Below are 14,346 nucleotides of genomic sequence, written 5' to 3' on the forward strand. Positions count from 1 at the left end.
CGAATATTCAAATGGGTTTCTAATCGGTAACTACATCAGATGATTGCGATGAACTTCCTTCTAACTCATCTTCCTCGTTGCTCAGTCTTGCTATGAAGCACTCAAACGTTGAAGATAGTGTGACCTCTGTCATCGAGAAAGAGTGCACCGCATATTTGGCTACGTCATACCCGAACAACGTTGTAGATGGAGATATTCTCTGCTTTTGGAAAATTAGAAAGCTTGGCAGCCTTGGTTCGCAAGGTCTCGCGAAAGGTATTGTGTGTGCACACCAAGTGAACGAGTTTTTAACATAGCTGGGCCGACCGTATCTGCACGTCGGTCAGGCATCCACCATAAGAATGTGGATAAAACATTCTTAATTCATGACAATTACAGTATTTGCAAAAATAGAATTGTGCAATAATCACTGGCTTACTGACGAGGATCGGATTTACATAAAGGTGAATAAGGGACTATTATTAACAACACGCTGAAATCTGACTTTTTTTTAATCTCTAACAGGTCCAAGTTGCGCGGGATTCTACGTATATCCGAAAGACTTCATCTTCAATTACATAAACAAAAGTTATATGACTACAATGCGCGTATATTCAAATATGCATCAGAGTAAAAAAGCACATCATTTATCACTATCAACATATAAATAACGTGTAATGCTCAATAAATGATAAAAGATTGCTTTTCAATACTATCCACCTCTACATAACGTACTTTTCTTATACTTAATAAAAAGGTTGCTTACACTTTGCTATACGACTCCACCCCCTGCAAATGTAAATAAGCACTTGACTTACTTTTCCAAACAAATTCTGAATGCACGGCCAATGAGAACGACTCAAAATTGAGTAAGAGTAACTCATATTTGAGTTCAGGTTACTCAAATTCGCGAAAACATAGCTCACCCACAGAATGAGTCAATTTTCCGACGCTTTTCCGAGGAAAATCTCGAATATGAGGAAAACTGAATGTAGTTGTAGTCGTTCCACTAGTGCACTTCTAAACGTGTGTAAAATTTTCTTAAATTTTCCACATATTCAAGAAGTTTTTCCCGGGAAAGTGTCGCAAAATGTATTCACACTATGAGTGACCTACGTTTCAGCGATTTGGAGTAATCTGAACTCATATGTGGGTAGCATTTATTGTACATGTGGGATTAGTTTGAAAAGTATTTTTTTTTCTAAATCATTAAAAATAAACTCACGCCGACCCACGCCGCCACGCCGCCGCCGCCGAAAGCAAACGGCGTGACGCCGCCACGCCGCCGCCGCCGGCAGAAAATAACATATCACGCCGCCGCCGGAAATATTTTGATCGGCGCACAGGTCTACAGTTGCGCAGATCCTATACTGAGATCCCATGAATTTCAATAAGTAAACACACGAAATTATGGTGTGGTTTGTTTTGATTTCACCGACAGTTGGGACGTGTGATTTTTGAACATTGATCCCATAAAATGCTAATGAAATTCACATGATATCATGGTGACTGCCAATTGGCAAAATTCATATTTGAAAACACATGAATGGAACGTGTGGATTTTTTTGAGCGTAATCCAGCGCCTATAGGCCGGCGCACAATAGATACGTTTTCAGGTTTTTTGACAGTTAGCCCATGCATTATCTGTCAAAAAACCCGAAAACGTATCTATTGTGCGCCGGCCTTATCACAACTAGCAATACGACTTGTGGAAAAAAAAAATAAATCAGTAGCCGACCTACCAGTGGTTAGGCGAGCATCTGATCTGTTTCTAGCAGTAACAGGAGTCTCCATGCCGAACATCTGTTGTGTCCTAAGACTAACAAATAGAGAGTGGTATACTCCATCACCATCTATAAGCATGCTTGGCATGCACAGTTGTACACACCAACTGCTCATTTGTTAATAACTTTTCACTCAGTTGTTAAAATTTGTTTTCCTTTAAAGTAATTGATAGATTAGGATCATATCTTACTATGGATATGCAAAGAGTAGATAAATCTTAACATTTGAATCAACACTAATGAATTTTACACTTAAAGTCCGAGATGTGCAGCGAGCATGTCTCACTTCATTTTTACAACGCAAAAACAAATACAGTTTATTACTAGATGTAAAATCTGCTTTTTTGTACGTACCTATAACAAGCTTAAACCACAGAGAACAGACATGGAGGCTCGAACAAAATTTCTCTAAAAACTTGTGTAAAGATTCCTATTTGACTTAAGCGCCACTAACGGCGACTTCCCCACTTAAAAACCCTCTTTGACAGCATGATGGCGCTGGCGTTGCACAAATTACACTAGACACTAAGTGCTAGTAGCGCCAAGTGGCAATTTTCAACAGAAAATTTATCGATACTAGTGCCAAATTGCTCGAAAGTGGAAAATTTATAGAGAAAATCAGGAGATGCTAACACCACGTAACGGCGACGTTCCCACTTATTTTACACAAGTTTCTGACCGAACTTGAACGTCTGTTCTCTGTGCTTAAACTCTAATCTATCTACTGCTTCAAAAAGAGTTATGTTTCGTCAACTATGTGCAAAGTTATTAACAAATGAGCAGTTCGTGACCAAAACTGTGTATGCCAAGCATGTCTATAAGTAACGACTTGAGGGAGAAAGTAAAAGCAGGCACTTCAAGTCAAGTTGTTGTGCCAATGTTTGTTGTGGTTGTAACAAATAAATACTCAACACACAGGAAAGTATTCACCGACGGATCTAAGGACAATGAGAAGACTGGTGCGGGAATCGTTACAGACACAAAAAGAACTGCCTTCAGTTTGCCAGGAAACTGCAGTATATTTTCTGCAGAGGCTTTTGCGCTCAAAGCTGCTGTGTCAGAAATTAGCAAAGACGAACCAACAATCATATTTACCGACTCGACCAGCTGTCTAGACGCTCTTCAAAATGGGAAATCAACCCATCCTTGGATCCAAGCAATTGAACGCGAAGTTATTGGAACTAAAATTGTGTTTTGTTGGATTCCCGGTCACTCAGGAGTTCTGGGAAATGAGGAAGCTGACAAACTGGCAAATCAAGGGCGGAAGGGACTTCCACCGAACATGCCAATTCCACCCCAGGATGCTGTGCGGTTTATTAAACAAAGCATTTGGTGTGTTTGGGAAAATGTGTGGAGACAAACCTGGGCACACCTACGTCAAACCACAGAGAACAGACGTTCAAGTTCGGTCAGAAACTTGTGTAAAATAAGTGGGAACGTCGTCGTAACGTGGTGTTAGCATCTCCTGATTTTCTCTATAAATTTTCCACTTTCAACCAATTTGGCGCTATTATCGATAAATTTTCTGTTGAAAATTGCCACTTGGCGCTACCAGCACTTAGTGTCTAGTGTAATTTGTGCAACGCCAGCGCCATCATGTTATCAAAGAGGGTTTTTAAGTGGGGAAGTCGCCGTTAGTGGCGCTTAAGTCGAATAGGAATCTTTACACAAGTTTTTAGAGAAATTTTGTTCGAGCCTCCATGTCTGTTCTCTGTGGTAGTGGTAAGCGTGACTGCTTTCTAACACCCCAATGGGTCTGGGTTCAATCCCAGCCGAGGTCGGTGGGATTTTTCTGAGGCATAAAAATCTCTGGTAACGTCTTCCTTCGGAAGGGAACTAAAGCCGTTGGTCCCGGCCCATGTGTGTTGAATGGGTGCGATATCTTACGCAGGTGTGGAAGCTGCCTTCCAGCACATTCGATTGTCGTCAATGGATGGCAATCGATGTCCGTGGGTGATTGGCACTAGATTGCGGAACAGAGACCGACGTTAAATAAAGGAAAGAAGAAGAAGAAATGAAATCTCGGAAAATGAGATTACAGAGATAAGCGAAAATATTATTAGCGTTGGTGCTCGGCACCCAGTAGCATTTCAGTGCTACCATAGAGGTAACCGTGATTCGTTTTTGCCCCGTGTCCGTTAATTTTCCGCTAAAAGAGTGTTTTGTGCCATTTACGTGGCGCGCGTTCGCTGGAGGGACAATTCCCAGCATCGTCTGGTGTGAAGTGACGTGTTTCCTGTTATATTTAAACTCAGTGGGAAGATTCACCACCTGAGGGCAGCAGTGGTTTATCAGAAATTATTCTGACTTAGACTCAGTTAATTTTTAAAAGTGGTAAAAAGTCTGATGTAAAAAATTACCGTGGAGTTGCTATATTATCAAGCATTCCTAAATTATTCGAATCCATCATTAATGACAATGTATTCTTACAGATTAGGTCGGTAATTACTAGCAAACAGCACGGATTTGTTAAAGGACGATCTACAACTACCAACTTGATACATTTTGTGTCATACTGTTTAAACTCAATGGATAAAGGAAATTATGTAGAAACGCTATATACTGATTTCAGTAAAGCATTTGACAGAGTTGATATACCACTCTTGCTTTTTAAGCTATCCAAATTAGGCTTCAGTCCTAGGCTACTGAAATGGATCGAGTCGTACTTATCAAGGCGGACGCAAAAGGTAAGATTTGAAGGAAATCTGTCCACCATAGTTAATGTAACATCTGGTGTGCCACAAGGTTCACATCTTGGTCCATTACTGTTTATTTTATTTGTCAACGATATAGAACATATTTTTAAATTTCTTCATGTTTCTATATATGCTGATGACATGAAACTTTTCATGGAGATATCTAAAGCACCTGATCTTCAAATATTTCAACAAGAAATTGACGTTTTTTACACATGGTGTAAGAAAAAGCAAGCTGTAATACACGACACAATTACTCTTGGCCAGAAAACAATCCAAAGATCCTATCAAGTCAGAGACTTAGGTGTTATCCTCGACTCCAAGTTAACTTTTGCTGATCACTACAATAACATTATCTACAAAGCAAGCAACATGCTCGGGTTCATTAAAAGATTTAGTTTGCACTTCAATGATCCCTACACAATCAAGACACTTTACGTAGCATATGTGAGGCCTCTTCTCGAATATTGTAGCATAGTTTGGGCTCCATATCATGATACACATGTAAACCGCATTGAATCAGTTCAAAAGCAGTTCTTGTTGTTCGCTCTAAGAAAGTTGGGTTGGACGAGTTTTCCACTTCCATCTTATGAATCGCGTTGTATGCTAATTAATTTAGATGAGCTCAAAAAGCGAAGAGAGTTCGCAATGATTGCTTTTATAAACGATGTGATTTCGCAAAGAGTTAACAGTCCAGAGATTTTGGAAAATATCAATTTTTATGCTCCCACTCGCTCACTGCGGAATAGAAATTTGTTTAGCATCAACAATCAAAGAACAGACTATGCCAAAAACAGCCCATTGAATAGAATGATGTCTTGCTATAATACATACTGTGAATATATTGACATAACAATGAATAAAAGTACGCTTAAAAAAACTTTCTTCACGAGGTTAGCTAGGCATCAATAATAATAAAATATAAATGCTATGCAAGTAATTGAAGTAAAATTGTAACAATTAGCGTTTAAGTAAAACTGTAAAACGGTCTACACTGATTGACGACTAATAAATAAATAAATAAATAAAACATTGTCAAACGCCTTTTCAACGTCTAGCAATGCCATGGCTGTGGACTTGGATACAGCTTTGTTACTTCGAATGTTATTCATCACCCGAACTAGCTGGTGATTTGTGGAATGCCCTTTCCTAAACCCAAACTGTTCAGGTAGGAGAATGTTATTTTCCTCGACAAACTTGAGCAAACGATTGAGAATTAGTTTCTCGAACAATTTGCTCAGCGCTGAAAGGAGGCTGATTGGTCTATAGCTGGAAGGTAGTGATGGATCTTTACCGGGTTTGCGGATTGGTATGATTTTTGCTATCTTCCAGATACTTGGAAAGTAATGCAGTTCCAAGCATCTGTTGAAGATAGCAGTCAAAAGCGAGTACACTTTCGTGCTCAGCTTCTTCAATACCAAGTTGAATATACCGTCAAACCCGGGAGCCTTCATGTTCTTGGTGTTTTTCAGCGCTGAGCAAATCTGCTCCACTGTAATATTTTCTGCCGGAGGGACGACACAAGCGGAGGCATCCAAGTTTTGTACGCATTGCGTCACCTGATTTTCGAGCGGACTTTGGATAGTTGAGCCAAGCAAATGCGATGCAGCAATATGATTGCCAATCGCATTTGCTTTCTCTTGTGGGGTAATGAGCCGATTGTCATCATTTCCGACTCTGAGAGGAGGAATGGGTTTGGGATGAGTTTTCAGCACCTTGGCTACCTTCCAGAATGGACGGAAGCGGTCATCCAGATTCTGGACAACACGCCCGAAACTTTCATTTCGGAGTGAGTCCATTCTGGAAGCAATCTGCCTGTTCAGATCGGCCATTTCATGTTTTTTGCTCAGATCTCCAGTCCTCTGAAACTGGCGTCTACGCACATTTCTCAAGCGAATCAGTAACTGGGTGTGGGAATCAATAGCAACAAACTTACCCCTCACAGGAACTTGTCGAACGCATGTCTCGTCAGCCACGGATATGGCCTGGTGGAGTCCTTCCAGAGCCCGGTCGATGTCCTCTACGGTGTCAAGCGGCGGATTTTCGTTGATGTTCAGGTCTACCACACGTCCAAACTGGACCCAGTTTACGTGGTGGTAGTCTTTTCGTAGGATTGGAGCAGGAGCTATGTTGATGCCGACCTCAGCCACCACCGGTTGGTGATCGGAGCTTAAGTCGTTAATTGCCACCGGCTTGGATAGCCCGAAGTTCGTCAGGAAGAAGTCCAGCGTGGAAGGGTTTCCCGCCGGAGAGATGAATGTCGGTTCATCCGGAAATTGCACTGTATACAGCCCATGCTGCGAGTGGTCGAAGAGCAGACGTCCATTCTGATTCCGCTGATAGTTCCGCCATGCTTCGTGGCGGGCATTTAGATCGCCCCCAATGACGAATCGTGAGCTCGTGCGAGTGATAGCGGTGAGGTCGTTCTTGAATTTCATCCTTAGTCCGCTGCTGGCAGCACACTGACGAGGGCAGTATACGGCGATGAACCGGACGTTTCCGGTTGATGATTCCACGTCCACACTAAGGGCCTCGATGATAGAAGTGCGGATATGCGGCAGCGTGCAGAACTTGATTCCTTTCTTGATGATGATCGCAACACCACCCCCCCTGGAGTCGATACGATCAAGCCGGATAATGTGGTGATCAGGTAGCCAAAAACTGTCACCGGATTTAAGGTGGGTCTCTGTTAGGAGGCCCACGTCGATACTTTGCTTGCGGAGAAAGTCAGCAAGCTCGAGTCTTTTTGCATGCGTTCCATGTGACGACAGTTATCGGTTTAGACACCATACTGAATAATAAACTTACCGAGCACTTGGATCTGTTCGGGCTTGCTGCGGCATTGACGAAGAGCACCGGTCATGTCGACGAAAATCTTCATCAGCTCATCCGCAGAAAAGAGATCAGGATTGGCGTTTTGTGCTGGTGGTTGTCTCCAGAATCCAGGGGGGGATGGAGAGCTTTGTCCAACTGAGGCACCAGACGTTTCTTGACGGGGGCCGGATTGCACCCGTGGATTTGCTTGACCGTGTTGCGTATCACGAAGAGGCGGGAAGTCCTCCACCCTGAATGCCGGAATGTTTTCCTTCTTCCGTCCTGGTTGACTTCTTGTGGACGCCTGCTTTCGGATCCGCTTGAAATCCTCGCGTTTGGGGCACTGTTTGTCGGACCCTTGATGAGCTCCACCACAGTTGGCGCATTTGCACGTGTCCGACTCGTCGACAACGCACTCGGAGGAGACATGATTTTGGGCGCATTTGCCACAGCGCGGCTTGATATAGCAGTTTCGGGTGCCGTGCCCGAAATTCAGGCAACGCTGACACTGGGTGACGTCGTGACGGCCGCCACGGTATGGCTCCCATCGGACAATGATGGAATTGATGGAGCGAATAGCCTTCAACGCATTAAGCGTCACCGTTCCCTTCTGGAAATGCACCAGGAAAAGGCAATCCGGATATTTATTGACGTTCTCGTCCCTCCTTGTCATCCGGAAGACGGCAGTTGGGGCCAGCTTGTAGCGGTTCTTGATTTCCGCTTCGATCAACTTCGGGTCAAAGTTCGGTAGACCCCTGATGACGACCTTGAATGGTTTCTCACCGGGAATGTCATGGGTGAAGAATTCCACCTTGGAAGTCCTCAGGTGGGCGATGACCAAGTCATACTCCGTTTTCGTACGGAGCACCACCTTGGTGCCGACTCTGCCCAACTTGAATTCGGCTTTGACGCCCAGCGACGCCAGATCCGCGATGAGCTCGTTAAGATGGGCATTTTTCACTACCAGCGGAGGTAGCTTCCCAACAAACAATTGAGAGCTCTTATAAAACACCTGAGTTGATCAAACGTTGAATAATAGCTTCCAGAGTTGAACAAGAATGTAGTTGTATTGCAATTTGATTAAAAGTTTTAAAAGCTATTGGAGCACTCCTAAATGATTATTTACGTTCGGTTTAACTATATGCTTTATAAGACCTACGATAACTTTTATAGCACCTTAGTTAAACTGATTCACAAAAGCTATACAGAACGTGGAATAAACGCATCACAACAAACCATTGGGAGCTCTTATACAACACCTGAGTTGATCAAACGTTGAATAATAGCTTCCAGAGTTGTACAAGAATGTAGTTGTATTGCCATTTGATTAAAAGCTTCAAAAACTGCTTGGAGCACTCTTAAATGATTGTTTACGTTCGGTTAAACTGTTTGACAGGAGCTTCTATAGGATGTGGAATAAACGCATCAAAACAAACCATTGGGAGCTCTTATACAACACCTGAGTTGATCAAACGTTGAATAATAGCTTCCAGAGTTGTACAAGAATGTAGTTGTATTGCCATTTGGTTAAAAGCTTCAAAAACTGCTTGGAGCACTCTTAAATGATTGTTTACGTTCGGTTAAACTGTTTGACAGGAGCCATATAGGATGTTGAATAAACGCATCAAAACAAACCATTGGGAGCTCTTATACAACACCTGAGTTGATCAAACGTTGAATAATAGCTTCCAGAGTTGTACAAGAATGTAGTTGTATTGCCATTTGATTAAAAGCTTCAAAAACTGCTTGGAGCACTCTTAAATGATTGTTTACGTTCGGTTAAACTGTTTGACAGGAGCTTCTATAGGATGTGGAATAAACGCATCAAAACAAACCATTGGGAGCTCTTATACAACACCTGAGTTGATCAAACGTTGAATAATAGCTTCCAGAGTTGTACAAGAATGTAGTTGTATTGCCATTTGGTTAAAAGCTTCAAAAACTGCTTGGAGCACTCTTAAATGATTGTTTACGTTCGGTTAAACTGTTTGACAGGAGCTTCTATAGGATGTGGAATAAACGCATCAAAACAAACCATTGGGAGCTCTTATACAACACCTGAGTTGATCAAACGTTGAATAATAGCTTCCAGAGTTGTACAAGAATGTAGTTGTATTGCCATTTGGTTAAAAGCTTCAAAAACTGCTTGGAGCACTCTTAAATGATTGTTTACGTTCGGTTAAACTGTTTGACAGGAGCCATATAGGATGTGGAATAAACGCATCAAAACAAACCATTGGGAGCTCTTATACAACACCTGAGTTGATCAAACGTTGAATAATAGCTTCCAGAGTTGTACAAGAATGTAGTTGTATTGCCATTTGGTTAAAAGCTTCAAAAACTGCTTGGAGCACTCTTAAATGATTGTTTACGTTCGGTTAAACTGTTTGACAGGAGCTTCTATAGGATGTGGAATAAACGCATCAAAACAAACCATTGGGAGCTCTTATACAACACCTGAGTTGATCAAACGTTGAATAATAGCTTCCAGAGTTGTACAAGAATGTAGTTGTATTGCCATTTGGTTAAAAGCTTCAAAAACTGCTTGGAGCACTCTTAAATGATTGTTTACGTTCGGTTAAACTGTTTGACAGGAGCCATAAAGGATGTGGAATAAACGCATCAAAACAAACCATTGGGAGCTCTTATACAACACCTGAGTTGATCAAACGTTGAATAATAGCTTCCAGAGTTGTACAAGAATGTAGTTGTATTGCCATTTGATTAAAAGCTTCAAAAACTGCTTGGAGCACTCTTAAATGATTGTTTACGTTCGGTTAAACTGTTTGACAGGAGCCATAAAGGATGTGGAATAAACGCATCAAAACAAACCATTGGGAGCTCTTATACAACACCTGAGTTGATCAAACGTTGAATAATAGCTTCCAGAGTTGTACAAGAATGTAGTTGTATTGCCATTTGATTAAAAGCTTCAAAAACTGCTTGGAGCACTCTTAAATGATTGTTTACGTTCGGTTAAACTGTTTGACAGGAGCCATAAAGGATGTGGAATAAACGCATCAAAACAAACCATTGGGAGCTCTTATACAACACCTGAGTTGATCAAACGTTGAATAATAGCTTCCAGAGTTGTACAAGAATGTAGTTGTATTGCCATTTGGTTAAAAGCTTCAAAAACTGCTTGGAGCACTCTTAAATGATTGTTTACGTTCGGTTAAACTGTTTGACAGGAGCTTCTATAGGATGTGGAATAAACGCATCAAAACAAACCATTGGGAGCTCTTATACAACACCTGAGTTGATCAAACGTTGAATAATAGCTTCCAGAGTTGTACAAGAATGTAGTTGTATTGCCTTTTTGGTTAAACGCTTCAAAAGCTGCTTGGAGCACTCTTAAATGATTGTTTACGTTTGGTTTAACTATATGCTTTATAAGACCTACGATAACTTTTATAGCACCTTAGTTAAACCGATTGTCAAGAGCTATATAGAACGTGGAATAAACGCATCAAAACAAACCATTGGGAGCTCTTATACAACACCTGAGTTGATCAAACGTTGAATAATAGCTTCCAGAGTTGAACAAGAATGTAGTTGTATTGCCATTTGGTTAAAAGCTTCAAAAGCTGCTTGGAGCACTCCTAAATGATTGTTTACGTTCGACCAACCACCAACCACAATTTTGTTGCTAAAAATAGCACAAGTGATAGGCACGTTTATATGACCATAAGGCAATGATTATTCAACTGCAAGAGAAGTCACTCAAGATGAGCTTCATATACTTCTCTCATATGATCAAAATATGTATTCAAGAATAGAGCAGATGGAAACAGAAGCGGCTGGCAATCCGGGATCATGAGTTCGAATCTTGCTTCGAGAAACCCTCGGTGGAGTAGAGGTAAATTATATATATAGGTGTTTATTAATAAATGCAAACATTAATTTAAGACATATATCATATAATCAACGATAACATTTCTAGATAAATTCTCTCAATTAATTATTAGGGAGATTAATCGAAAAAATATCAATCAAAGATTAAACCGATGCTAGTTACTACTTCCTCCATGATCACAGAATGTGTATTATGGCATAATTACATATTTTTTCAATGTGTACAAATAAATTAAATTAATAAAAACTGAACAAGCAATTATTTTGGCGTACCACAACAATTGTTAAATTAATTTTAATCTGTGAATATTGTGAGTACTTACACAACGGTTATTAAGGAGTCATTAAAAAGTGCTATAAACGCTTTTCACCGCTTGCTGTACAATGATTATTTAGGAGTCATAAAAGAGTGCAACAAACGCCTCTCAGGTTTACTCTCTACTAAATTTCAAAGCAGCTGTCAAGAAGTGTCTACAAACGTTGTATAAGAGCTTTCACCAAAATAATAAAGCTTGAGTTTAAATATGTATCTATAAACGTTGTATACAAGTTGCTTCTATCCGGTTGTTAAGGAGTCATTGAAAAGTGCTGTAAACGCTTTTCACCGCTTGCTGTACAATGATTATTTAGGAGTCATAAAAGAGTGCAACAAACGCCTCTCAGGTTTACTCTCTACTAAATTTCAAAGCAGCTGTCAAGAAGTGTCTACAAACGTTGTATAAGAGCTTTCACCAAAATAATAAAGCTTGAGTTTAAATATGTATCTATAAACGTTGTATAAAAGTTGCTTCTATCCGGTTGTTAAGGAGTCATTGAAAAGTGCTGTAAACGCTTTTCACCACTTGCTGTACAATGATTATTTAGGAGTCATAAAAGAGTGCAACAAACGCCTCTCAGGTTTACTCTCTACTAAATTTCAAAGCAGCTGTCAAGAAGTGTCTACAAACGTTGTATAAGAGCTTTCACCAAAATAATAAAGCTTGAGTTTAAATATGTATCTATAAACGTTGTATAAAAGTTGCTTCTACTCCTATACCGCGTAGACATATAATGCTGTAGTTGAACAGGTTCTCCAAACCAGTGTAAACAAGAGTTTTACAGAAGTTGTAATAAACAAATTGTACAGTTATTATTCAGCATGCAGTTGAATAAAATCACAATGGAAGCGTTTCTTCAACAAGAAATTGATTTTGGGCAAACGTTTTACTGAATACGTTAGACAACACCTTTGTGTTGCAGTTGTATAGGTTCTCCAAACGAGTGTAAACAAGGGTTTTATAAAAGTTGTGGTGAACACATTGTGCAATTATTATTCAACATGCAGCTGAACAAAATCAAAACGAAAGCGTTTCTTCAACTGGAAATTGTTACTTGGGTTCACTCTTGCCGTGCACCTTTCAGCAGCATTTTCTATTTCGGCAGCGTCACCGAAATCTTCGTTTGTCGCAGAGGCATCCTCGCGACCAATTGTGCCATTGGACTGGCCCCGATTCTTCTTCCTCTTCTTGCTGCGTTTTTCCGTCACAGCTGGTTGGATATTCCCATCCATGGGGAGAACAGCAAACCTGTTGGATGTAGGTACACCCGAACTTCCTTCACCGGGGTTCTTGTCCTTCACCGGGCTTCGCGAGCGATGCTTCCCCATATCGGGGCACGCACACACACAAAAAACACCGCGAAAGAGAGAGAGCGCGAACACTTCACCACGAACTTTTTCGAACAACTCGTCAGAGCGAGCAAGAGCCGAACTATACTGCTTGACGATCAAGCAGAGAATGACCAGAGATACATTGTTATGCTTACATTGAGTGTATTACATTTCATGGTCCTGTTCTACTAGCGACTCATAAACGGTCCTGACTACTTCTATTATATACTTCTCTCTTCTTATGTACCGAGTGGCACATCGGCTGCCTCTGCGGTGTCAGTGTGTGTGTAACCTCGCGTTGGAAAAGCAACGTGCCTACCATCCTATATGCCCTCTTACAAATTGGAAATTGTATTTTAACACTTCCCCTCAATTTTCAAATTTAGCAAATTAATTAATCTTTCAAATTTATGACGAGAAAGGGGCTTCGTAAAAATGTCTGCTTTCTGCATTTCACTACAAACATATTTTAGTTCAATCTTCTTCTCGCGAATTAGTTCTCGTATGAACATGTATTTGATGTCAATATGCTTCGTCCTTTGATGACTTCGTGGTTCCTCTGCTATTCTTATGCATGGAATATTATCTTCATTTATGGTGAATGGAACCGATTCGATACCAATCTCACGCAATAAATTAGATATCCATACACCCTCCTTGGTTGCTCCACAAAGTGACATGAGTTCCGCTTCCGTTGTTGATAGGGCCACTGTTGTTTGCTTTTTCGTTGACCAAGAGACCGTGTTACCATACACAGTGAACAGGAATCCTGAGATTGATCGTCGTTCATCCTCGTCGTTTGCGTAATCTGCGTAATCTGCGTCAGCAAACCCTTCGAGTGGAGTTCCATCGTTTCTTCTGTACACCAGGTGCATCTCCTTAGCTCCCTGGAGATATCTGAGAATTCGTTTGAGTCCCGTCCAATGGATGTCCTGTGGCGAACTCTGAAATTTAGCAAACACATTTACTGCATAACATAGATCCGGTCGTGACATCAATGCCAGGTACTGGAGACAACCCAATAGAGCCTTGTAGGGTTCGTTGGTCAATTGTCCTTCAGTTTTTGACCACCTGGAATGCTGATCAATTGGGGTAGAAATAGGATTGCAATCTTGCATTCCAAATTGATGTAATATTTTCTCTACATAGGCTTTCTGGGAAATCGTCAAACATTTGTCATAATACTGGATATCTAGGCCAAGGAAGTTTCTCACTTGACCTAAATCCTTCATCTTGAAATGCTTGAAAAATTCAGCCTTGATCCAATTCACGTCCCTCATGTCCCTTCCGAATATCAGGATGTCGTCGACGTATAAAATTACGTACAGATTCTTATCCCGGCTTATGTACAGACAAACATCTGATTCAGTGTTCTTGAAACCCAGACCTTTGATGATGTTGTTGAATCTTAAATTCCAGCTACGCCCGGCCTGTTTAAGACCATACAAACTTTTATGTAATCTGCAAATTTTGGAAATTCCATCTTCATCCGATGGCAACCTCATGTAAATTTCCTCATCCAATATTCCATTGAGGAATGCCGTCTTAACATCCATTTGATGGATGAATA

Source organism: Ochlerotatus camptorhynchus, unplaced genomic scaffold (genome assembly GCF_037179485.1).
Source record: "Ochlerotatus camptorhynchus isolate MF236.1 unplaced genomic scaffold, CSIRO-AGI_Acam_v1.1 ptg000170l, whole genome shotgun sequence".
NCBI lineage: Eukaryota > Metazoa > Arthropoda > Insecta > Diptera > Culicidae > Ochlerotatus > Ochlerotatus camptorhynchus.